Source organism: Lemur catta, chromosome 15 (assembly GCF_020740605.2).
Source record: "Lemur catta isolate mLemCat1 chromosome 15, mLemCat1.pri, whole genome shotgun sequence".
NCBI classification, from domain to species: Eukaryota; Metazoa; Chordata; class Mammalia; order Primates; family Lemuridae; genus Lemur; species Lemur catta.
Window position 1 is genome coordinate 25,241,690 of NC_059142.1, and position 23,818 is coordinate 25,265,507.

The 23,818-nt window shown below is 52.9% G+C and overlaps 1 long non-coding RNA gene across 1 annotated transcript in view; it reads right to left on the reverse strand.

The window, feature by feature from the left end:
• Positions 1–17,703, reverse strand: part of LOC123620377 — a 110,773-nt gene extending 93,070 nt beyond the window's left edge. The window contains exons 1-2 of the long non-coding RNA XR_006728823.1: positions 17,671–17,703; positions 17,245–17,313 (exon numbers count right to left, since the gene is read on the reverse strand). This is a non-coding gene — a long non-coding RNA (uncharacterized LOC123620377). The remainder of the gene's footprint in view (positions 1–17,244; positions 17,314–17,670) is intronic.
• Positions 17,704–23,818: the final 6,115 nt, after the last annotated feature.

The following is a 23,818-nucleotide window of genomic DNA, read 5'->3' on the forward strand; positions in this document are numbered from 1 at the left end:
CTAGGCCTCACTTCTCCCCAGAGAGTCATCTGTACAGCACTGGATCTGTCTCCCCTCCTCCCAGATAATCAGGAAACCAAAAACCAGCCAGGACTTGGCAGCAGCGGGCTGGGGCTGGGCTGCTGTTCACAGCATCTGGCCTGAAGGAGCCCAGCCTCATCTACACAAAGCAGAGCCAAAGCCCCTGCCAGTGCCTCAGTTTCCCCAACTGTGAGACAGAGGACTTATTCCTTCTGAGGCTGAAGCCTGGCAGTTCACTGCCCTGGGAGTTGTGTCCCAGGAACCAGCAGCTTCTCCTAGGTCAGGAGGCGGGTGGGGGGAGGTGCTGGGAGGAGGTGTGAGGGCCCCTAGCCTGGAGAAGCCCACCTGCCCCCCTCCATCCCCAGAAGGCACACGGAGGGGGCTGGGGCTGCTCCCTGTGCAGCAGAGTCCAAATTCTTCCCCCACAGAAACAGGGACTCTAGAGCCCAGCCACCGCTCCAGAGACACCCAGTCAGGCTCTGCAGCTTCGGGGCAGGCTGTCCCCCAGGGCCCTTTCCTCCTCTCCCAGCTCTGTCCCCTCCAGTAGCCTCTGTCCTTCTGCCTATTCCCCTCCACTCCCCGCTTTCCACACTGGGGAAAACAAACATTTCATTCTCTGAGGCCGAGAGGTCCTAGCACCTTCCCACCAACTGGCAGGGCTAAAAGCCCTGAGGCTTCAAGGGAATGACCTCTCTCCCCTGCTCCCCTTTCTCCTGCCAGCCCCCCCCCTTTGTCCCCTCAGCTGTTTGATCACCCCTGGGCCAGGTGACTGTCCTACAGGGAAGGTAACACAGTGGGACAGGAGGCTGATCAGTGGCCGGCTCGGCCCAGAGATGGATTCCCACTGGCCAGGGCTTGGGGTGAACACCAGCCCAGCTCTGGCTGCTGAGGGATGGGGGCCATAAGCTCCAATCCCTCCCTCCGTCCCCTTCTGCAGACCCCCACAAACACACAGGGCTCCTCAGCACCAAGGCCGGCTCCGCATTTGGGCTCTGCCCCTGCCCACTCCCTCTGTCTCTGTCCTTGAGCTCACCCCTCATTCTCCCAGGGACCAGAGCCAGCCAGGCCCATGGGGCTGTGTCAGGGACGTGGTCTCAGCTGCTCCAGCCCCTTGATGAAAGGGAAAGAGTCCAGCTCAGGGTCTCTGAGCATCAGCTGTTTCATCTGTGAAATGGGCTCAATGAGAGTTTATTTGTCAAACGCAAGGCCCAGGGTTGGACACTGCACTGTGGGGACTTGACTCCTAATTTAACAACCCTCTAGCGTCATTGCACAGAGCTCAGTGCCCAGGCCTGCGGGCCCAAGCAAGGACCCTCCCAGCAGTGACTCTACAACTTACAAAGCTTCCCAACTGGCAGAGTCACTGGCGACCAGGGACTCATTCAGCGGACACAGAGGGTCACAAAGAAAACAGGAAAACAGAGACTTAGGACCAAAAGGCATCTGTGTCCCATGGGAGTGAAGGGGTCACTGGGGCCAGAGGAACCCAAGTTTGGAGGTGGATTTGGCCACCTGCCAGTGGAAGGGCATTGGAGAAGGTGTTTAACCTCTGGGAATCTCGGTTGCTCGTTTGCAGAAGTGACAACAGTCCTGAGCTCCCAGGAGTGCCCTGCGGATTCAACGGCAAGTTGGGAACGGGAGGCACAAGGCATGGGCTCTGGAGGAGAAGCAGCTGGGTCTGCATCGCAGCTGGCTGTCTTCCTGTGTGAGCTTTCGGCGAGTTACCGGACCACTCAAACCTGCGTCATCTGTATCTGTTAAGTGGGGGCGATTGTCACCTCTCTTATGGGGTGCTTGTGCAGGTTCCAGATGGTCGTGCATCATTTGGAACACCAAGCTAGCACCCAATACGAGCTATTTATAACATTCATGGCACCGGCACAGTGCCTGGCACAAGAGAAGGGTTCAATAAATGTTCCTTTGATTTATTATGAGGGTGGGTGGGGACAAGGATCAATATGGGGGACCCCATGAGGGAATCCAACTGAATAGGGAGAGGGGCGAGCTCCGTCTGCTCAGGCCCAGAACATCTGCAACACATTTCTAGCCATTGATCATCTCTGTGTCCCCAGAGAAGGTCAGGGAGTTAGGTCCCCATTGGCAATTGAAGAAATTGAGGCCTAGGGAGGTCTGGTGGATTTCTTTCAAGGTCTCCCAGAAAGTGCGGGCCGGGACTGACACCAGACCACTCAGCACTACCCAGACAGGACTCCAGACTCAGATGTGTTCTGCTTCCCCTCCCTTCTCAGACAATTCATGATGGTGATCACCACTTAACTGGGTGGCGCCTGTCGAAATGCTATGAAGTGTTCATCTCATTTAGTGTTTGCACTACCTATGAAACAGGTTTTCTTCACACTCTCATTTTACAGATAAGGAAACTGAGGCACGGGGAGTCAAGTGGCTTGTCCAAAGTCCCTCTGCTCACCGGCACTGGGGGCTGGACTACAAGCTCTGGTATCTGGAGCCTGTGCACTCGATCAGTCGCTACACCAGCACCATCAGAGGTAGTTCGTCCATCCCAGCACAGGCTGGCGGGCCTCTGCAGAGGTCAACCTGACAATCCTCTGGGCTCTTCAAAGGCCCAACCCTCACCCCTTCCCAAGCTCAGGCAGATTATTTCTGGGGGGAGCCTGAGCTCCTGAGCAGCCCCTGACGCCCCAGAGACGTCAGCACAGGCTCCCTGCGTCCTGCCATCCGGGCAGTCGGGACCTGAGTTCTTCCCACAAGTCTAAGCTAAATCCTGTAGCTTCAGGGCAGTCCTGGGCTTCTGCTGCCTCCACCATCATTGCCACCTACCCCTAACCTGGTGACAGCCTCTAAAGGGAGCAAGAAGTGAGGTCAGTGGCCCCATTGGGAGTAAGTTGGGCCCAAAGCCCGGACCCCTCCCTGCCCTCAAGACCCCGCAGTAATGCCCAGGCTTTGCAGTCGCTGCACCTGGGCTCCCACCACGATTCTGTCTGAATTCCTTAGCCCGTGTGTGACACTGAATAAGGAAATTCCTTAACCTTCCTGAGCCTCAGTTTCCTCTTCTGTAAAATGGGACCGATCATCCTGATTGTCATGAGGCTTAGATGTCACAATGGGCTGGAAGATCTGAGCACAGTGCTCCTAGGGCACGTGGCAGGCTCACAACACATGCTGGTCTCCTCTTCCTCCTCTTCCTCTCAGAACTTAAGGCATTTCATCCCACCCACCAAGAAACCCTAAATCCAACTACCTCTGTACATCAACCTCCTCCTCCTCCATATAGTCCTCTGTGATTGCTCCCTGCTAGGGAGGGCAAAGGCAGGTGTGTGGCAACCTCTGCCCTCCTTATTCTCACCTTCCCTGCAGGCCTAGGTGGGGGCCATTGAGGGTCAAGTTGGTTTCAACAAAGTGGGAGGCACAGCCTCCGGCTGGGGTAGAGGGTAGAGGGTCCTCCCCCAGGCTACCCCAGCAGGCTGCCAGGGGCTGTGGTGGGGACACACAGTGTGTCACAGGTAAGAGGTGCTAGATCATTTGTTCCCCCACTTTATAGATGAGGAAAGGAGGCCTAGCAAAGATAAGAGGCTGAACCAAGGACACACACCTGGGAGGAGTCTGGACTCAGCCAGAACCACCAGCCTGCCTCAGTTAAACCAAGCAAACTAATCTGCTTCCTGCTTCGGAGTTGACGTCTTCACTCTCCAGGGGTGAAGACCAACTCCTCATCCTGCCAATCTGAGCCAGCTGGCATTTAGGAGGCCAAGACTATTGTCCTCAAATCCCAAACCCCAACCCAGCCATAACTAAAATTGCCCCTCCCACCCCCCAGGGCAGACCCTCCTTCAGGTCAGAGCCTGCAGAGGGGACCACACATTTGATTGCCTTCATATCTGCCCAGCTGCAGGTCAAACTGCATCACACCAAGAGCCATTATATAACAAAAGTCACAGTGCCACCAAAATATTGACAAAAACAGCCCAGGAAGCATGCAGCCAGCTCAAATACTGCCTCCTCAAAGTCCTGGGCAAAACAGTGAACTGTAGGCCCCATTTCACAAATGGGAAATTTGAGCTCAGAGAGGGCTCACAGAAAGGAAGTGGTAAACAGCCCACGTGTTCTTTCCATGCCCAGACCTTCTTGAGCCAACCCCCAACACATGCCCCAGGGCAGATGCAGTGACTTATTCTGAGAGGAACACACGAGAGGGGGTGCTCCTACTTATGCACCCTGGCAAATGCGTGTGACATGGTGCCTCTGCCAATGTGCATGCATGTGGCATGTACACACACACAGGTGAACATGCACACCCAGTCTCACTAGCACACACAAGCCTTAAGGCAGCAGTTCTCAACCGTGGATGCACACTGGAGTCACCTGGGGAGCTTTTAAACACACCTGTGCCCAGCCCCACCCCCGGAGATGCTGGTGGAATGAATGTGTATTAGTTACCTATTGTTGCATAACAAATTACTCCCACCCCAAAATTTAGCACCTTAAAACAACAAACATTTATCATCTCACATGGCTCCTGAGGGTCAGGAATGCAGGAGCAGCTTCCCCTTCCAGTTCATCTCCCTGGAGGCCTTCTCAGGGACCCCCACCCATGGGCTCCAGGCCTGGCCCCAGCTCAGCATCACTCCTGCACTAGCTGCTCCCAGGTCTGGGGGCAGGCCTGTGCACGTGTGTGGGTTTGTGTGCGTGCCCGAGTGTTCACGTGTATGTGCACAGGTACCCACACAGGTTCATTGGCTCACAAGCCAGGGCTCCCTGATGGGATGGCCCCAGCCCCTCTTCTCGTCACCCCTCCTCTGTCTTCCTTTCTCTCCCCTCCACTCGTCTCTCTTTTCTTTCTTCGCTCTTGACTCATCCCCTGCTCTGTCTCACTCAGTTCTCTCTCTCCCCTTTCTGATCCTGGGGTCTCACATCCTCTTGGCCATTGGGAATATTCTGACGCGGTAACAAGGTGACAAGTGCAGAAGCAGCCCAGAGTGGACAGGAACTTCCCTGCCCTCCAACCCCCAGGGATTCCCCAGGCCTATCCTGCTGCGCCCTCCAGTTCCAGCCATGCCTCCAGGCCCCCCTGAGGTCCCAGCAGGGCCACTCTCCTTACTCTATCATCTGTCTCGGCCCACGCCCCTTACTCCTGAGAAGGAGAAGGCAGGAGAGGGGACACGGCTGAAGAGCCAGGAAAGGTGCCGGGCCAGGGTCCACTTCCAGACTCCTCAGCTCCGCTCCCCTGGCTCACTGCCTGTGCCGGCTTCCCGCGTCCTCCTTCTTCCATAATCCCTCTCCCTGTTCCTCCAGGTCTTTCTGTCTCTGCCTTGTCTCTCCCTTCCTTCTGCTCGGGCTTTTTCTCTTTGAGAGGAGCAGGCCCCGGTCACAGCTCCGAAGCCGGTGGAAATTAGAAGGCTGCCCCTCACGAGGAGAGCGGTTCTGCCCTAGTAATGAGGAGGAAGGAGGACTCTTCTCGGGAATTAATGAGACCACCAAGAACAAAAGAGGCGACCGGCAGAGGCTGGAGAGGCGGGGCCTCGCTAAGCCATCCCTGCAGAACCACATGCCGGCAATAATAGAGTGAGGAAAAATGGAGTCGAGATCCCTGTGGTAAAAACTATTAGAGGAGGCGAATTATAAAACTATTAACCAGAATGTAACTCCCAATTAAAAGATGATTTAACACTGGAACCTGATGGATGAATTTTGATTAAATGGAGAACTATTAGGAGCCCAGGGATAAGGCTGCTCCTGCCAGTTCTAAAAGTTAAAAGGCAGTTTGATATAAAAATTTATAAATTAAGGTTAATTACTTTAAATAACATGGCTGGAAGCAATGAAAGGAAATTTGTCAGAATCTCCAGAGTTTGGGGCAAGACAGATACAGATGTCCGGGCTGGCCCCAGGGAACCCAGAGGTCAGGGCAGGGGCAGTGGAGGCCAGCCAAAGGGCAGGGGATGTGTGAGGTCACCAAGCCCCACCAAGAAGTGAAGGGCTGGCTGAGGCCCCAGAGTGGAGACGCCCCTGACATTCCCCCACTGGACTCCACAGTGGGAGTCCCAGTCCATGACCCCAGGTTTACTGAGCACTGAGCAGGGGTGGCGGAGGTGTCACTCCACCTCAGTCCTGCCCCAGCTGAAGAGGAGCCACCAGCACCCCCATGCTCACCCCTGCTCCACACCCTCCACTCCACAGGTGCCTGCCTGGCAGGTCAAGGAGAGTCTGCAGGGGGCAGGGGTCGCAGGCTACAGCCAGCCCCCAGGGCCACTTCCCTGCCCACTGGAGCTGAAGGTCTATGCTTCAGGAGGCCCAGGCCCTGCCCACACCAGGGCCTGTGAACCCTCTACACCAGATGCTCTGCCCCGACCACTCATCCCCTCCCCACACCCCACCTCTTTCCCAGGTGATTTCCCAGCATGCCAAGGGGCAGCCGAGTCCCATCCTGGGAGCAGCCAGCAGAGCAGATACTCCGCTCAGAGAAGATACCTGGCTCACAGCTACAGCCAGACGTTAGAGGGCTCAGGAGGAATTAATACAAGGCCTGACCAGTGGGTAGGAATATGGGCACGTTCTTGGGGTTCAAGCGCCAGCTCCCCCACTTCCCAACATATGTCTTCAGAATCTACCTCTCTGGGCCTCATTTCCTCACCTATAAAATGGAGATAATAACCTCTCCTTGCAGGATTATTGTACAGACAAGAGGTAAAGCCCTCACACATAGTATGTGCTCAATAAATGGCAGTAATTCTCATCTCATGTCCACGGCGTCTTATCTTAGTAAGAAACGCAGTTGTCTGGCAGACCTCGCGAACAGCCCTCTATGTGCAAGCACTCGGTAAACACTCTGCAGGCATAGGTCAAAATACCTTATTTAATCTTCTCAGCGCCCTTTGAAGTCAGTCATGTAATAATTCTCATTTCACAGATAAGGAAACTGTGCACAGAAAGGTTCAGTCACAAGCCCCAAGCCTCACAGCTGGCAGCCACCAAGCCCGGATTCAGGTCTCTCAGCTCCTGACCCCATCTCTCAGGGCCCCTGGGCACTGTGCTGAGGGCTTTTACATTCACTCCTGCTGTGCCGCTGACTGTGGACCTCAAGTCATATGTGGGAGTAGAACCAATAGGAAGGAACAAAGAGGGTAGAGGAAGGAAGGGAGGGAGGAAGAGAGAGAGAGTGAAAGAGAAAGGAAGAAAGAAAAGAAAGGAAGGAAGAGAGTGAAGGGAGGGAAGAAGGAAGAGAGGCAGATTAAGAAAGAAAGAGAGAAGGGAGGGAGGGAGGCAGGGAGGGAAAAAAAAGGGAAAGGCTTGTGGTTTTTTTTTTAAATAAGTCTCTGCAGAGCTAGAAGTCGGGGTAGTGTTTAGCCCTGGGGGTGACAGGGAGGGTGCACAAGGGAGGTTTCGGGGGCCGGAGATGTCTTGCTTCTGATATGGGTGCTGGTGATACAGGTGCTTTGACTTTGTAAAAGTTCATCGCTCTGTGTGGGCTCGTTTGATCTCATTTCTTTATGTAAAAAATTAATTATAATAAGCAATTTTTAAATAAATATGATAAGCGAATTTTATAGTATATAAATTATACTTCATAAGGCTGTTTTTCAAAACATGAATATGGTATCTACAAAAAACCCAACCCTTACTTCGCATGGCACAGCAAGTTTGTAATATAAACTAGGTTTTGTAGGACTTAAGAGAGGTCCAGAGGAGCCAAGGGGTTGGCCCTGGATGAGGTCATCGGAGGCAGCTTCCCAGAAGAGGGGAGGCCTGTGGAGGCCAGCGCTGCGGAGAGGAGGCAGGAGATGCTGGGGCGGGGTCCCCACATGGCCCTGGCCAAATCACTTCCCTCCTCCAATCCTTTCTCACTTTCCTCGGGAACAAGGCTGGGCAGGAGACAGAGGGGAGGGCAACCAGAGGGGCAAGAAGGACACAGCCCAGGCAAAGATGGGGTGGTGACAACAGAGACGATCTAGGCACGAGGAACAGTGAGCCCTAGAGGCCCGACCTGCCCTGGGCTCAAGGGCACTTAGATCAGGGGAGAATGAGAAGGGCAATATCCTGAAAAAGCTCCCAAAAAACATGGCCAGAAAAATAATACTGCAATTGAGACAAAGCTTATATAATGACAGTGATGATCCCATTTGTGGCGTCACTGTTATGGCTGCTGTCCTCACATCTGTTGTTACCAGGAAAGTAGCAGGATGAAGTACAGCATTCCTCAAAGTGAGTTCCACAGCACACTTCTCCCACGAGATTCTCCTCAACAAACTTTTATACAGCAAAGGAGATTTGGTTAATACTAACTCTGCCCTTCTCTCAGAACTACCCAATGCACACTGGTACAATAAAGGCTCTGAGAAGCCCTGCTGCAAAGTGTCTGTTTAACTTTGTTGAAGACAGCCTTCCTTAAACAGATGTGATCGCAGAAACTTTTTTTTTTCATATAACACTTATTAACACCCCAGGAATTGGGGCTTTGTGGCTCACACTTTGAGGAATGAGGAAAAGTGGAGAACACATAAGTTCCAAAATCAGACAGACTGGGCTCTATTTCAGCTTGTTTCAGTGTAGTCTTGAGTAATCTGCTTACCCTCACTGTGCCTCAACTTCCCCAGCGGTAAAATGGAGGAAAGAATGCCTCCCTAACAAGTTGTGGTGAGATTTAAATCAAGTGTGGTGCATTACAGGTACTTGACAAATATTTGTCCAGCCATCTAACAGATGAACTAACTTGCTCAAGAACACATAAGCAGTGAATCGCAGTGGGGGTTCAAATCTAGGTTTTCTGTTTGGGGGAAGAGGGACCTCTGCCTAGTGTTTGCATGTGGGGCAAATGAGGTCCTTTCAGCAGAAGAGTCACCCTCTGAAGCATAAAGAATTCAGGACTACTTCCTGATGGCTTAGCACAGCACAAGCCCTGGCCCATCTACCACTTAGGGACCCACTGAACTGCTTAAGGAAGTCACTTAACTGCTCTGGTTTCTGCATCTGTAAAGTGGGGATAAAAACAATATCCTTGGGCTGGGTGCGGTGGCTCACACCTGCAATCCTAGCACTCTGGGAGGCCGAGGCGGGAGGATCGCTTGAAGTCAGGAGTTCAAGACCAGCCTGAGCAAGAGCAAGATCCCGTCTCTACAAAAAACAGAAAAATTAGCTGGGCATGGTGGTGCACACCTGTAGTCCCAGCTACTTGCGAGGCTAAGGCAGGAGGATCACTTGAGCTCGGGAGTTTGAGGTTACAGTGAGCTATAATGATGCCATTGCACTCTAGCCTGGGTAACAGAGTGAGACCTTGTCTCAAAAATTTTATATATATATATATATATATATGTAAATATATATATACATAAAACAGCATCCTTTACCTGTAGTTGTTGAGAGGCAGAAATGAGTCACTGCAGGGAAAGTGCTTAGAATGGAGACTGGCACGGGGTAAGCCCTCAGTAAATGTGAGCCTTGTTCCCATTACTGCTACTATTCTTTGCTAGGCTCCAAGTCAGTTGATGGGAGATGGGGATGCAAAGAATCCTTTTTCCCAAGGGGTCCTGAAAAGCAGGATGACAGCCCCTGTCTGCCAGGACCCCTCTCCTGGCTCTGTCCTTCCACAGACCCAGCCCTGCCTGAGCCCCTCCGTGTCCCTGTGGGGATCTCGCTAAAGACATCTATGCCGATGAAGCTGCCCATGCCACGGGTGAGCCCGTAACAGGCTGGTCCTCACAGGCTTCATCTCACTAAAGAGCCACTAATCCCACCCTCACCCCCAGTTCACATATGAACACTGGACTTGACCTTGAAAATCACTGTCACTTCTCTGGCACCCTCTGAGATGAGCAAAATGGGCTCTTGCATTCACAACGTGTCAGTGGAGAAACTGAGGCATGTGGAGATGTTAAGGAGGGAGATGACTCCCCTACAGTCAAAGGGGGCCTGGAACCCGGATTTCATGACATCCATGCCCAGGCTGCTTCTCCTGTATTGTGCCAAGCTAAGCCCTACCTCTCACCCCCCAAATAACACTATTCTCAGGTGTAAGCCTGCCCCTTACCAAAGGGGCTACTCGTGCTAACAGGATGAAGCTCACTGCTGTGGTGAGTCGTGCAGTCAAGGTTGTCTTTGGTCACAAAGGCCTCAGAGCAGTAATCCAATTGCCCCCGCCCACCCCACAGCTCGTCTCCCGGCACCATCTCGTTCCCTCCCATGTCAGGCCTCACAGGAGGGCTTTCCCAAGCCAACGAATCAAACTGTCATTTGACCTCTAATGACTACAAAGGCCTTGGCCTGGGCCACCTCTGACCCTGAGGACAGAGCGGAGCTGATACACCCATTATCTAGACTAATGAGCCTCCTACGTCTCCCACAACACGGAACTCTATGTCCATGGTGGCCTTTCCCTAAGATATAGCTCTAAGGTTAGAGGTCTCAGTCAGGGCCAGATCTACCGCTGACCTTCTCCTCCTCCTCCATTCTCTTTCCCCTCAATGTTCCTAAATTCTCTAAAGCTTAGTGTTCTCATGTACAATGGCATCCAAAGCACCTACCTTGCTGTGTTACTAGGAGGACCAGAACCAAGCCTGTAAATGTAGCTCCTGGCCCCAGGGCAGGCATTCCCCAAATGACAGCATAGCCAGCCGTAGTCTGGGCCACCCTGTGGCCAGTCTCCATATGGTGCTGCATTCAAAGAAAACATCAGTCCATCACCAAAGCACACCGCAATGCCTTCCAGACCTGACCAGAGTCTCAACGGGCATTTACATGCCTAAGACAAAGTGACACTTCTTAGAGTCCTCGCTCCTCATCTCCTGCTCCTTCCCACTGCACGGCCTGTGCCTCAGTCTACCCACACCCCTCACCACCCTCAGCCCCTCCAGGTGCCTGGTTCCCCTACACTCCCTGCTGCCTTTTGTCCTCATCTAGCCTCATCACCCAGGAGGAACACTCTGCCTTTCCTGAGGGACTTTAATCTGAGATTTGGAGACTTCTTCTGCCAGAGTAACTGGGGCCCAAAGAGGACCAAACACAGAAACGTCCTTGGTAGAAGGGTGAAGGCTGGAATCCCTGGATGCAAATTCTTTTTGGTGCTGTACTAGGTGGTTTTTATCATCAGGTACATATATCACACACAGTTACTGCCGTCCACAATCTGCTCCTCGAGGAGCTCACAGAGGAGTCCAGGAAATAATCTGAAACAATGAGACAACCTGAGCATCTGAACTGCATGCAACAGACACGCCTGCTGGAGGGAGTGGCCAGGGAAGCTGCTCCACAATGGGAAAGACTTGAGCTGAGTTCAAAAAAAAAAAAAAAAAGTATGAGTAGGCATTTGGCCAGGGGATGAGCGAGGACATTCATGGAGAGGGCACAGTTAGGAAAGGACACCAAGAACTGACCCACCTGGAACAGAAGTTGAGAGGGGCAGAGCTACAGAGGCAGGCTGGGATCAGATCACGTCGGGGCCTGAGAGCAGGCTGGGAGATCTGGGTAGGCCCCGGGTCATGGGGAGCCATGGAAGGTTTTTGAGCACAGGAATCAAGCAGTCATATATAGGCTGGGCAGTCACACCTGTAATCCTAGCACTCTGGGAGGCCAAGGCAGGAGGATTGCTTGAGCTCAGGAGTTCGAGACCAGCCTGCGCAAGAGTGAGACCCTGTCTCTACTAAAAAAAATAGAAAAACTTAGCCAGGCGTGGTGGTGTGTGCCTATAGTCCCAGCTACTCAGGAAGCTGAGGCAAGACAATAGCTTGAGCCCAGGACTTTGAGGTTGCTGTGAGCTGGGCTGACACCATGGCACTCTAGTCCGGGCAAAAGAGCGAGACTCTCTCTGAGAAAAAAAAAACAGGAGTCATATATGTTATAGGTGTATAGGTGGCCAGAAGCGGAGGGTGGAGCCAGTGAGCAAGACTCCTGCAGAGTCCAGGCCAGGGATACTGAAGGGCAGCTGGATCCAAGTGTTGACAGTGACCAGACAGGGACAGAGAAGACAAAGGGAAGGAGAGACTTGGTTCCAGGCGATGCCTGCCCCTGCCCACCTGCCTCTGTCAACCTCAGCAGCCCCTGCCTTTCCCAACTTTCACTGGCTAAATCCTCAGACCTGTGTGCTCCTCCCACTCTCCATCCATCCCTTGGGGGCCCCAGATACCCGTCTGTGGCTTCTCTCCCTGCCACACCCCCCCCCCACTAGCTCTTTCCTGCCTTGAAAGCACCAGGAAGTTTCTCCAAAGCCACAGCCTCCCGCTGGAGCTGCCCTCCAAGTCACATGGGGAAGCTGAGCCCACCGAACTCACAGGCAAACAAAACCCATTTCCAAGGGTTCAGGGGTTAAAGCATGGGCTTCAGAGCCAGACAGCCTATGTCTGGATCCTGACCCTGACACCTGCTACCTGTGAGACGTTGGACAAGTTAATTGACCTCCCATACTCTCAATTTCCCCATCTGTAAAATGGGGACGATGGTAGTATCTACCTCAAAGGGCTACTGTGAGGACTGAAGGAGTTAATAACATGTCAAGCACTTAACACAATGCCAGGCACACAGCAAGTGCTCAATAAATGTCAACTCCTTTTTATAGAACAGGTCCCATGCCAGACACTAGGGAGGCATCATGTATAAGGCAGAGTCCCTGCTTTCACAGAGCTAACAGGAGATGCACAGAAATAAATGCCTCTCAATTTGGAGCAAAAGACAAAAGAAATGGAAAACACCAATACCCTCAAGGAACCCCCAGTCTTGGGATAGGGGTGGTGCACAGGAGCTCGGATGCCTTTCAAAAGCCTGGAGTCTGATGGGAGAGACACAAGCCCCCTACCAGGACCTTCCAGCCTGTTGGGGAAGGGTGGACCTTTGCACATCAAGGTCTCTCCTCCTAGGCTGTCCCTTCCTGTCTGACCACCTGGAGAATTCCTACTCTTTCTACATCACCTCCTCCGAGAAGACTTCCTTGATTCCCACCAGACACAGGGAGTCTCCCATCCTTGACACCCCCAGAGCACTTGGCTCCCTCCTCCATCAGAGCACCTCCCACTCTGCACTGAAGGAGCCTGTGTGCGTGTGTGTGTGTGTGCGCGCGTGTGTGTGTGTGTGTCTCCAGGCCACCTACACCACAATGTGAAGGTGGACACCAAGCCTCACTCTGTAGGGAGAGGCTGCACACAGCAGGTGCTGAACAAGTGTGTTCCAGCTAAGTGCCCAGATAAATGGAAGGACTGGCAGAGAGAGAGAGAGAGAGAGAGACAGAGAGAGAGAGAGAGAAGCTGCAGACCCAGGTCTGTCAGGGAAGACGGACACTGGGTCAGGACAGGTCTCTTCAACACAGAATAGGATGAGGATAACCTCTGCAGGGCCTCAGAGCAATGGGGATCCCCGGGAGCACCCCTGCTGTCTGTCCACCCAGAGCCAGCCTGCCCCCCGTTACCCACCCTACAAAATCGCAGCAGTGCCCTCCGTCCTCGGCACGACTGTCTTCCCCACCTGGGCAGCATGCCCTGGAGAAACAGCACAAATGCAACACACATCTGCTACCAAACAAAAAAGGGGGAGCATGTAGCCAGAAAATCACAAAGTGTGTCTCAAAGTTTTCTAGAAGCAGGCCGGAGCCTCTCTGCCCACCCTCTGGATGGTTTACACAGCCAATAGCAAACTAAGTGTTCAAAACTTGTTGGACAAGTAAATGTCTGAGCACACCGAGTACAGAGAGCTGGCTGTGCCCCCTTCCTCCTCCTAAAGGGGCTTCTCCCGAGAGCCCAAAGGGCAGCCTATGGGAGTGCCGGGTTCATGTCCTGCCAGCTGCATGACCTTGGGCAGGACATTTGTCCTCTTTGAGCATCAGCTTCCTCATCTAGAAAATGGGTATGATCATGACTAGGCAAAAGACTACCGTAAGAACAAAATATGAACTTGCATTTGGAAGAGCTTTATGAAGGAGAAAGGGTTGCACAAACAAGGGGCTTAGACCATTTGCATTGTTTCAATTTTATTGTTATTAGAGCAGAACAGAGACTCTAGGGCCCCTGGCATCTGCTCTGAGCTGGATTGTCTGATCCAAGGTCCAACTGAGGCACGGAACAACAGTGGAGAGGAGAGGAGAAAGGCGTGTGTATATATGTGCATGTGCCTGTTTATGTGTGTCTGTGCACATTTGCATATGTGTGCATGTGAGTGTGTGCCTTTATGAGTAGGTGTGTATACCTGTGTCTGCCCCAAGGTGGGGAGGGGTGGGGACAGAGGGAAGAAAAGGAGAATTGAGAAGAAAAGAAGAAAAGTGCAGGGAAGAGGAGGACTGAGGTATTCGGTTACATGATCTAAATTCTAATCAAACATCATTTAAAGCGTGTTTTATTTCAGCCTCGGGAGAGCCGGTCCCTCCTGGCTGCTCACCATGGCAACGGGCCGCTCATTTCAGAAGTGTCATGCCACATTATCGTCCTGCTGCCTCACAAGCTCTCGCTGCCTGACAACTCCGCTCTGCCCCTTGCGACAACCATCCCCACTCCGCCGGTTTATTTTTGGTGTCAGCGGCCCCCCTTTCCTGCCCCCTCCCCATCACCAGTGGATTGAAAGACAACCTCGGGCCTCCAGCTGGTGAGCATCGCAGCCTGTTTGGTGATAAGAGATAATTTGAGAAGATATTTGCTTACATGTGTATGAACAATTTGCTGCATTAAGACAATTCCTCCTGGTGCGTGAGCAAAGGGAGGGGTGGCCACTGCTTCAGCTGATGGCACCCCAGGAAAGGGGAGGGAGGGGGCACCCCTTACTTCTCAGAGCCCCTCCAGTCTCATGAGGGCCCTATAAAATTCTCATCTGGCTGCCTGCCCCAACATCATCAGCAGACGGTAGGCCTGCCACCAACTCCCTGTGTGACCTTGTGTGAGTCACTTCCCTTGTCTGTGCCTCCCTTCCTAGCACTCTGGGAGGCCGAGTCAGGAGGATTGCTTGAGGTCAGGAGTTCAAGACCAGCCTGAGCAAGAGCAAGACCTCATCTGTACTAAAAAAAAAAAAGAAAAAAAAAATTAGCCAGACATGGTGGTGTGTGTCTATAATCCCAGCTACTTGGGAGGCTGAGGCAGTAGGATCGTAGGATCGCTTCAGCCCAGGAGTTTGAGGTTGCTGTAAGCTAGGCTGACGCCATGGCACTCTAGCCTGGGCAACAGAGTGAGATCCTGTCTCAAAAAAAAAAAAAAGATAGAGTTGGACCAGCTGGAATCCGACACCCCTGCCAAATGAGATGCTGGGTGAATCAAGGATTCTAAGAAGTGGACGGCACCAGAGGGCTGAGGACCCAGAAAGAGGATAGTCCCCTGGTCTTGCCACCACTATGAAGACAGATGAAGGGACATGAGGTTAGCCTGACACGGCCCACCTCTACCCATGTGACTGTCCCAGCTCAGAAATGGTGGGGTGGGATCCTGAAGCTCTCCACTCTGGTGGAGGCTGGAAAAATCCCTGAGTTAGGATCAGACCCTGTCCCTGGTGGGGTTTTTCTAGGAGATCCTTCTCTGCTCTCTGCTGGGCCTTCTCCCTCACAGGATGAGACATCTCTAAAGTCACCCATTCTCCCTCGATCATGTTCACATGCACACGTGTACCCCACACGCATCTCTCCCAGATCCTCTCCCAAGATAGAGGCGGAAAGGCAGATTCAGAAGAAGCTGAGAGGGAGGTGTGCCCTGAGACCCCAGGTAGGAAGATAGGATACCCCCTTTCAGAGCAGAGCACAGAGATAACGGGTGGAAAGGCAAGGTGGCCCCTGCCCAAAGCCTCCACCCACTAAAAGCCAAGAATAATAATAGGAGCTGCTGTCTGCTAACGGCTTCCAGGTGCCAGGCCCTGTGCACAGATGAAAAGGGCTGAAGCCCAGTCCCTAGATGCTGTGCCCTCCTGCCCAGGCAGTAGGAAGCAGGGCTGGGAGAGAGTCTCAGCTGAGGGGAGCCTGCACCTCTGTTTATTCATCTGTCAAATGGGGTTAATAACAGTTCCTACTGCATATGGTGGCTGTCAGGATTAAGAGAAGGCTTAGCACAGTTTGGGGCATATAGTAGGCATTCAATAAATGTCAGCTATTAGAAGTTGTCAGAGTAATTGGGGTCTGAGGAACTAGCGCCTTCCGTTCATTGGGCCTCACTCCCCCACCACCTCAACCTGCTGTGCACCGGGCTCCGTGGCTGGTTTGGCTCCCACCCGGCGCCCTGTCCTAGGGAGGATGGACTCCCTGGGATGTCTACACCTGCCTCCCACCCCACTTGGTTTCTTTGGCCCCTCCAGCGGTGCTTCAGACCATGAAGGGTGATCTCTCCCTCACCCCAGATCCCACCCTGAACACCTTCCTCTGGGACCCTCAGAACCCAGGACCCCACAGGTCACAGCCCACAGAGAGATGAGAGACCCTCTCCTGTCTACCTTTGTCTCCTACCTGCCCACAGTTGGGGGTAACCCTCAGCCAGGAGCCCACAGAGCCCCTGAAACCGTAAGGCCAGCTGAGAACTTAGATCTCCATCTACCTCCCCAACCACCTTCTGCCCCAGAGGGGTCCTGCCCACACTCCTTTGGAGAATGGGCCCAGGGAAAACCACGGTGGGAAGGCAAACGGCAGTTTCCTTTACCATCAAATGCTAGGCAGGCTCCCCCAGGCCTCGGACACCCCGCCTCTCCCCCAGGACACAGACAATGGAGGAGAGAGGCAGCAGGCTGCAGGGAGAAGAATCTCCTTAGGGGCAATGGAACCTGGGTCCAGTCCCAGCTCCACCACCTCTCAGCAATGGAGTCTTAGGCCAGGGGCCTAGCCTCCATGTCCCTATCCATAAAATACATACTTATGTATTACAACGTAAGGATGCCGGCATGATTAGAGGTATACACCACATAGTAGGTGCCCAATAAAAAGCAGCCATTATGAGTAATGACCACAGCTGCCCCAGTGGAGCCAGGGAGCTACTTTCCTTCCACCTGCTGAAGGCCTCCGTGTACAAGGCAGTGGCTGGAGGCTTCCATGGCCAGGACCTTGTGTCCTGAGCCTCCCTACCCTGCCTTGCTCTGCTACCCTGCTGGAGCCTGGAAAGTGACAGGCAATGCTTACATGCCCCAGCGTCCCCCCCCCCCCCCGCCCTTCTCAGCAAAATAGCAAAATGAATGGAATTACTCATCTCAGGATTCCACTCACATCTGCTTGGGTCAGAACTGGGAACGTTCTAGGGCTCAGCCCCAAGTGGGAGGGGCAGGGGTCTCAGGGAAGAAGGCTTTGGCCCACAGGAGGAAGAGTTGTCACATCATACCCACATTTCTGTGTCTTCCCCTTGGCCTCCTGGGCCTCAGTTTCCACATCTGCGCTGTGGGGACAAGCAGGCCCTGTGAGGAGTGAAGGAGACGACGTGAGTGAGCTCGGGCAGCCACCTGGACTCTCAGGCAGGAGGCGCCTGCCGCCCTCCCAGTCCGGAGGGGAGCCGACTCCCACCGCCCCCCAACCCCAAGTGCCAAGGGCTTTAAGCGCTCACTTCTCACCTTCTCTGGAAGAGCTTGGTGGGGAGGCCCGGGCCACGGGGAGGTGGGGGAAGCAGCCCCCCAGATAGGAAGGGGTCGGCCTGGCCGCGGGCGTCTGGATCAGCCCCTCCCAGCGGCGCAGCCCCGCCCCCCCTGCGGGGCCTTGGGGGAAGGGACAGGGCGCGCCTCCAGCTCACCTCCTGACGGTGAAATGTGGCCATTTACCTTCACGCTCCAATGCCAGCACCTAAATCACTGTCTCCGCGCCCGCGCTCAAGGTTGCTCGGAGCCAACAGAGCCGCCGCGGGCTGCGGCCGCCCCCGCCCAGGACCCCAGGCGGCGCGGCCTCCCGGCCGGCTCTGCTAAATCCCCGCCGCCCTCCTCTCTCCTTCCCTCCCTTCGCCTTCCTTCTTTTTCCGCTTCCTCTTTTTCTGCCCCAAAGACAGCTCAGGGAGCAGGCGGCCCAAACTCACCAAGAGCCTCAAGTTCAGGTTTCTATCCCGGAGTGAGGTTATGAGGACAACCCGCTTGAGTGAAGAAGGCATTCGTTATGCAACTTTAAATTTGGGTCCCTCTGCCCAACAATATGCCTCGGGTACATTACACATGAATATTTTTAATCCAGTAACGCCCTTGTGACTATCACTCATAATGCATGGTGTGTGTGTGTGTTTATGAGTGAGAAAGAGAGAGAGAGAGAAGTGCTGATTTGTAGAAGGTAAGTAGTCACCCATCGCTGTGACCCTGTTTTGGCATCTCTTCATGAGGCCCTACCCCCTTCCTTCAGCTCCTTCCCCCTCCCTGGTCTTTCTCCCTCCTCTCCCTGGGGGATCCCCACTTATCTCCCATCAGAGAAGAGGAAAGAGAGAAAAAGGAAGGGGGACATGGGAGAGACCCCAGGCCCCAGTCACATAGGCCACTGGGGGCCTCTTTGGAAAAGGTGGGGCCGGATGAGGGCTGTTGGCACCACAAACAGAGCCTGGTGAGGAGGAGGCCTCAGTCCCTGGCCTGAGGAGCTGCCACCTGCCAGCTGTGAGAGAGGGTCAGCCAGGGAAGTGCAGAGACCATTCTCCCAGGAAGGGAGAGGGAGGCACTGAATGGAGACCTGCCCCACCTCTGGCCCTGATGCACCGGTCAGCGGAGTTCTGCCCTTGGGCTCTGAGCACACTATTTGCAGTGTCCGCTTGCTCTGCCTTGCGTCTCATTCGTTTGCACCTCATTTCTGTTTCCTCTCTGTGGATCAGTGTCTCCCCCATCTGACTGAGGGCCCCCAGGACAGATACTATGTTTTCCTGACTGGAGACTCTCCTGGGGCAGAGGTTGTATTCTGCCCATCAGACTGGCTGCTCCCCAGAACTGGGGCTGTGTTTCCCATCTGCCAAAGCTTCCCACTGGCAGGGGATCTGTGCCCCCACCGATCCCATCAGACTGCAGGGTCCCCAGCTTAGGGGTTGGAGCTTCCTCACAAGACTGGAGACTCCCCCAGTGCAGGGCTGTGTCTCCCCCTTCAGAGTGGGTGCTCTCCCAGGTCAAGGGCTATATCTTTCCCCTCCAGACCAAGAGCTCCCCCAAGACACTGAGGACCACACCTGACCTAGCGTTGAAAGCCCCAGGGTCCTGCCCCATGATCAGCCACTCTGGTTCTAGGAGCCCTCAGGTCTGCATATAACACCAGCTTTATTATGTCATAGCTCTGTGACCTTGAACAATTTGCATGACCTCTGGGGAGAACACTCCCACTACTCAGGGTCTTGTGAGGCTCCAGTGAGACAGCATTTTGTAAAAAGCCCAGCCAGGGCCTGGTATATAGTAGGTGCTCAATAAATTCTTGTCTTATTTCCTTCCCCTCAATAGATAAAGAAGTATATTCCAAGCCTGCTCTTCTAGCTTGGGCCAAGGAGACAGAGGGGAACCAGAGTTGGAAAGGAGGGCCCACGACACACACACACACACACACATACACACACACTCACTCCCATCAAGCAACTGGGTAGTGGCCTCCTTCGTTAGGGGATGGGGCGGTGGCAAGGAGTTAAATGTATTAAGCAATTTACAATTAATATAGAAGTCATTCCAGAGATAGCTACTAGAAAGAGTACAACAGGGCAATTAACCCACTAATACACTAGGCTATTACATCGCTATGTCTCTTATTTTAGCCCGAGGTGATTTGAAACGCATTGGATTAGAGGATATTACAGGAGATAGCATGAAAAATAGCTTAATGTAATGAGCCATCCCGTGATGTCTGCTATTAAAGATGATTTGCAGTTGAAAACTACAACATACAGTAGTTCAGCTATTTGAGGACCGAGGGGTGGGGGCTGGGGCAGAGCTGTTAACCCTTCCTTCCTTCCAGCTGCCCCCACCCCCACCCAGCCCTCCACCACCTTCATGCCAAGATTATCAAGTGCATCTTATTAGGCAACAATGGCTTCATTGGGAGATTGGAGATTGGGGCCTGAGGTTGATAAAGAACCAATAATCTGCTAATAACCTTTAAAAAATAGATTCCCCCAGGGAGCTGTACTAATGGGCTGAGGCTGGGGAGGGAGGTTGATTGGCAACTGGGCGGCTGATGTGGAAAAGGGTGTGGAATTAGGGTGAGGGGAGACTTCTCTGGATAAGGGGAAGGTCAATGTGCCCCCCCCAGCTCCCCTAAGTGGGAAGGCAGGAAGGTGTGTGGGTTATGTTCTGCTGCTTAGAAGGTGTCCCTAGGTGCGTGTGTGAATAATTATAATACACAAAACATTTTTTTTCTATTTAGCCAAACTTTATATGGTGCATTACAACTTTTAAAGGATATTTCACATGCATTAGTGCTCTGGACTTTACAGGCATCCAGAAAGGTAGGTAGTATTATACCTTCCTTGTATAATAAGGCTTCTGAGCTCAGAGAAAGCAAATAACTTATCCAAGGTGAATGTAGCCAGTTATGTAATAAAACAGGAATCAAAGAGAGGTTTTCTGATTTCAGAATCTGTGTTTAATGCTATGCAACTCCAGCCTATGACTGTGTTCTCTGCCTACCTTAAGGTCCCAAAGATCTACTCCTGTGTTTTCTTCCAGAAGTTTTATTGTTTTACCTCTTACATTTAGATCTATGATCCATTTTGAGTTAATTTCTGTGTATGGTATGGGATAAGGTTTGATGTTCTTTTTTTTTCAGTTGGACTATGAATGCATTTGCATGTCCGTGTGTTTGGATAAATGTGTGTGGTGTAGACTACACACCCACATGCTGGCTGCCACATAGAGTGGCCTAATCTGGGGCCACACACACACAGAGGCATCTAACGCAGACACACATAGAGTCACAGTGAAGGTGGCAGATGCTTCGGCACAATGGGCACAATGGGCACAAGGAGTGGGTGTCATGTGGTGGTAGGAGTGTGTGCCCGGGGCGGGCATGTGAGCACATGCCTGTTTTGGTGAGTGTTTGTGTTTATGTCACATGCTTATGTGCCGGTGTACATCTGTGGCCATCATTGCACATACATATTGATATACATGTGTGAGTGTGGATGTGTCCCTGAGCATGCGTCAGGCTCTGTGTATGTTCACAGCTGTGGGTGTCACTGGGCATGTATGTTTGCGGTCAGCATTTATGGACATGTCATTGTAGCTGAGTCTGTGTGTGTGAGGCTGTTGGCATGTGTGATTCTGTGTGTCTGTGTGCACATCATTGTGCATGTGTGTTGGTGTGCCGATGTGTGCATGTCGCTGTGCCCATGTGTTGCTGTGTGTCCGCGCCTCCCCTGGTGCTGCAGGGCCAGCCGGGAACAGCCCCCGCACCCCCCTCCCTGCTGTCTTTTATCATCATTTGCAGTGATAGGGAGCCCAGGAGGACGGTGATAAATAAGGGCCACTTAAAATACGAGACGACCACTCTGACTTTGGGGAATATTTCTTCTGTGGAGCAGCTGGTGCCGCCTCTGTCCTTGTAGAAAGGGGTCCCAGGGGCCGCCAGCCCCTGCCCAGCTTCCTCAGACTCCCTCTCCTCCCCCACACCCCTCCCCTGCTCCTGCCCTACCAGCTCTGGTCTTGGAGGCCTTAGGAAGCCTGGGAGGGAAGCACACAGGGACCCACCTCAAGCCAATGGGGCAGGGAAGGACAACGATGGGCCTCAGTTTGCCCTTTTAAGGTACTCTGTAGAAGATGGAGTATGGTGGGGGAAGAGGCTATGGGCCAGGGAGACACTGAGAGAGGTCTGAAGGACAGAGGGCCTCAGCCTTATGGGGTTCCCCTTTTAAGGGGAGGAATGGTTGGGGAGTTCCAGAGAGTTGAGATTCACTTAGACACACACACAACCCAGTCACACAATTTTGGGCACCCATTATATGCCAAGCCCTAAAAGAAAGACACAAAACACATATCCCATGTAGAGATAATAATGTATACACATGCTACAGTTGATACACAAAGACACACACAGGCAAAAAGACTCGTGTGTAAGACTTGTAATAGTGAGTGCTAGGAAGAGAAGGAGAAAGAAGAGAAAGGAATTGAAGAGGGAAATATAAAAATGTGGATGTGAAGGATACACAACTACATCAGGGTAGATGTAGCAACCAAGTGGGAGGGAGAAGAGGGAAAAGAGATGGAGGACTGCCCTATATGGGTGTGCAGGTTGTTCACTGCACAAGGATGCAAGCAAGAGCTAAAGTCCAGCTTTTACTCTACCAGCCAAGATACGCTCTGGTATGAGGCTGTGCCCACCAGGAGGAAGGATGCTTTTTATTGTTCACAGAAAGCACCATCCACCAACCACCCCCTATTCCCACAGGGTGGGTCCTCCCAGAAGTGTCACCTTGTCCTAATTCTCACAGAGGCAACTTATGAGCTAACCAGGCCCTGGGGGAGGGACTCCTCAACTATGTATGTAAGACATTATTTCCTTAGAAACAAAACAAGAAAAGAAAGAGAAGAAAGGAAGTAGAAACTGAGACAGAGGAGAAGAAGGAAGAGAAGAAAAAGAGGAAGGAAAGGAAAGAGAAAGAGAAAGGAGAGGAAGAAGGAAGAGGAAGAGTCCAAGGAGGAGGGGGAGGGAGGGGCAATCAAACCACAGAGACTTTTTCTAATCAAAGAACTTGTCACTGTCACTCTGCTAGTTGAGATGCCAGGACTGATCTGGGCCCCGCCAATGGGGAGGAGGACAGGTGAATCAGGAATAACAGCTCTTGTGTGTGCTCTCTCTCTGTCTCACATACACACACACACACACACACACACACACTCTCTCTCTCTCTCTCTCACTCCATTTACACCCCTCCTCCCAGTGCCCATCCTGTCTCCCTTCCAGGCCCATCCCATGTGGCCAGAGACCTGTCACGTCTCATTTCCTTCTCCCAGAACTGGTGATGAGGAGCTGGGGGAGAAGTGTGGGCAGGGGACCACCTGAGCCGACCTTTTCTCCTTCAATTTCCCTCTCAAGCTCCTCAGCCATCAGCCAGGGGTGCGCTGTCACCCTCGTCTCCAGTGACCTCTCAATGCATACAATGCCATGTCACCGCCCATCAGGAACTGCCCTGGGAGGAGGGCAGGGCTGAGATGGCCTCCTTTCTTCCCTGGGGCTTTCGACTCCCCAGATCCCCCAGATGGAGGCCCCAGGACCCACTCATGCCCACTTCTCTTGAGCTTCAGATCTCTGAGCACCTTCCCCAAGCCCGGTCCTCCCAACACGGCCAAGCCCCCGGAGCGCCTTTCTGGCCTGCCCACCCTGTGGAAGGGGAACGGGAGGAGAGCTAACATTTTCCGAGGTCTGTGCCTCGGACCTTGAACCCTGGCTGTGTCATTTCAAGCTCACAAAAACCCCTGGAGGTGAGTTTCAACTCAGAGTCTCCAACTGACAGATAAGGAAAGTTCAAGCCATAGATGGGAAAGCCTCACAGCTAAGAACTAAGGTTGCAGGAAAAGAAGCCACAGTCTCTCAGCTTCAAGTCCTGCTCTTTCCACTATGGCTTCAGACCCTTTTCTTGAAATCTCACTCTGTCCAATCCTCTCAATTTGATAGCTGAGGGCATACTGTGTGCCAGGCACTGTGCCAAACAACGTGTCACAGTAGCTCATTCAACCTCGTACCCTGTCCATGAAGAGGATTCTGTTGTTATCTCCATTCCACAGATGAGAAAATCGAGGCTCAGAGACTTTGAGTGACTCGCCCAAGGTTACACAGCTTGGGAATGGCAGAGCCAGGACTCAGACTGGGTCTCCTGCCTCCTAATTAAAGCATTTGCCCCATGGGATGATAACATAGATTCTGCCACTATCGCCTGCAGCCCAGAGCCGGCAATGGGACTGCCAGTCCAAGCCTAGCAGAGAGAGATTAGAGGAGTCGAAGGTGGGGTGCCCTGGCCTCCAGCAGACAAAGAGG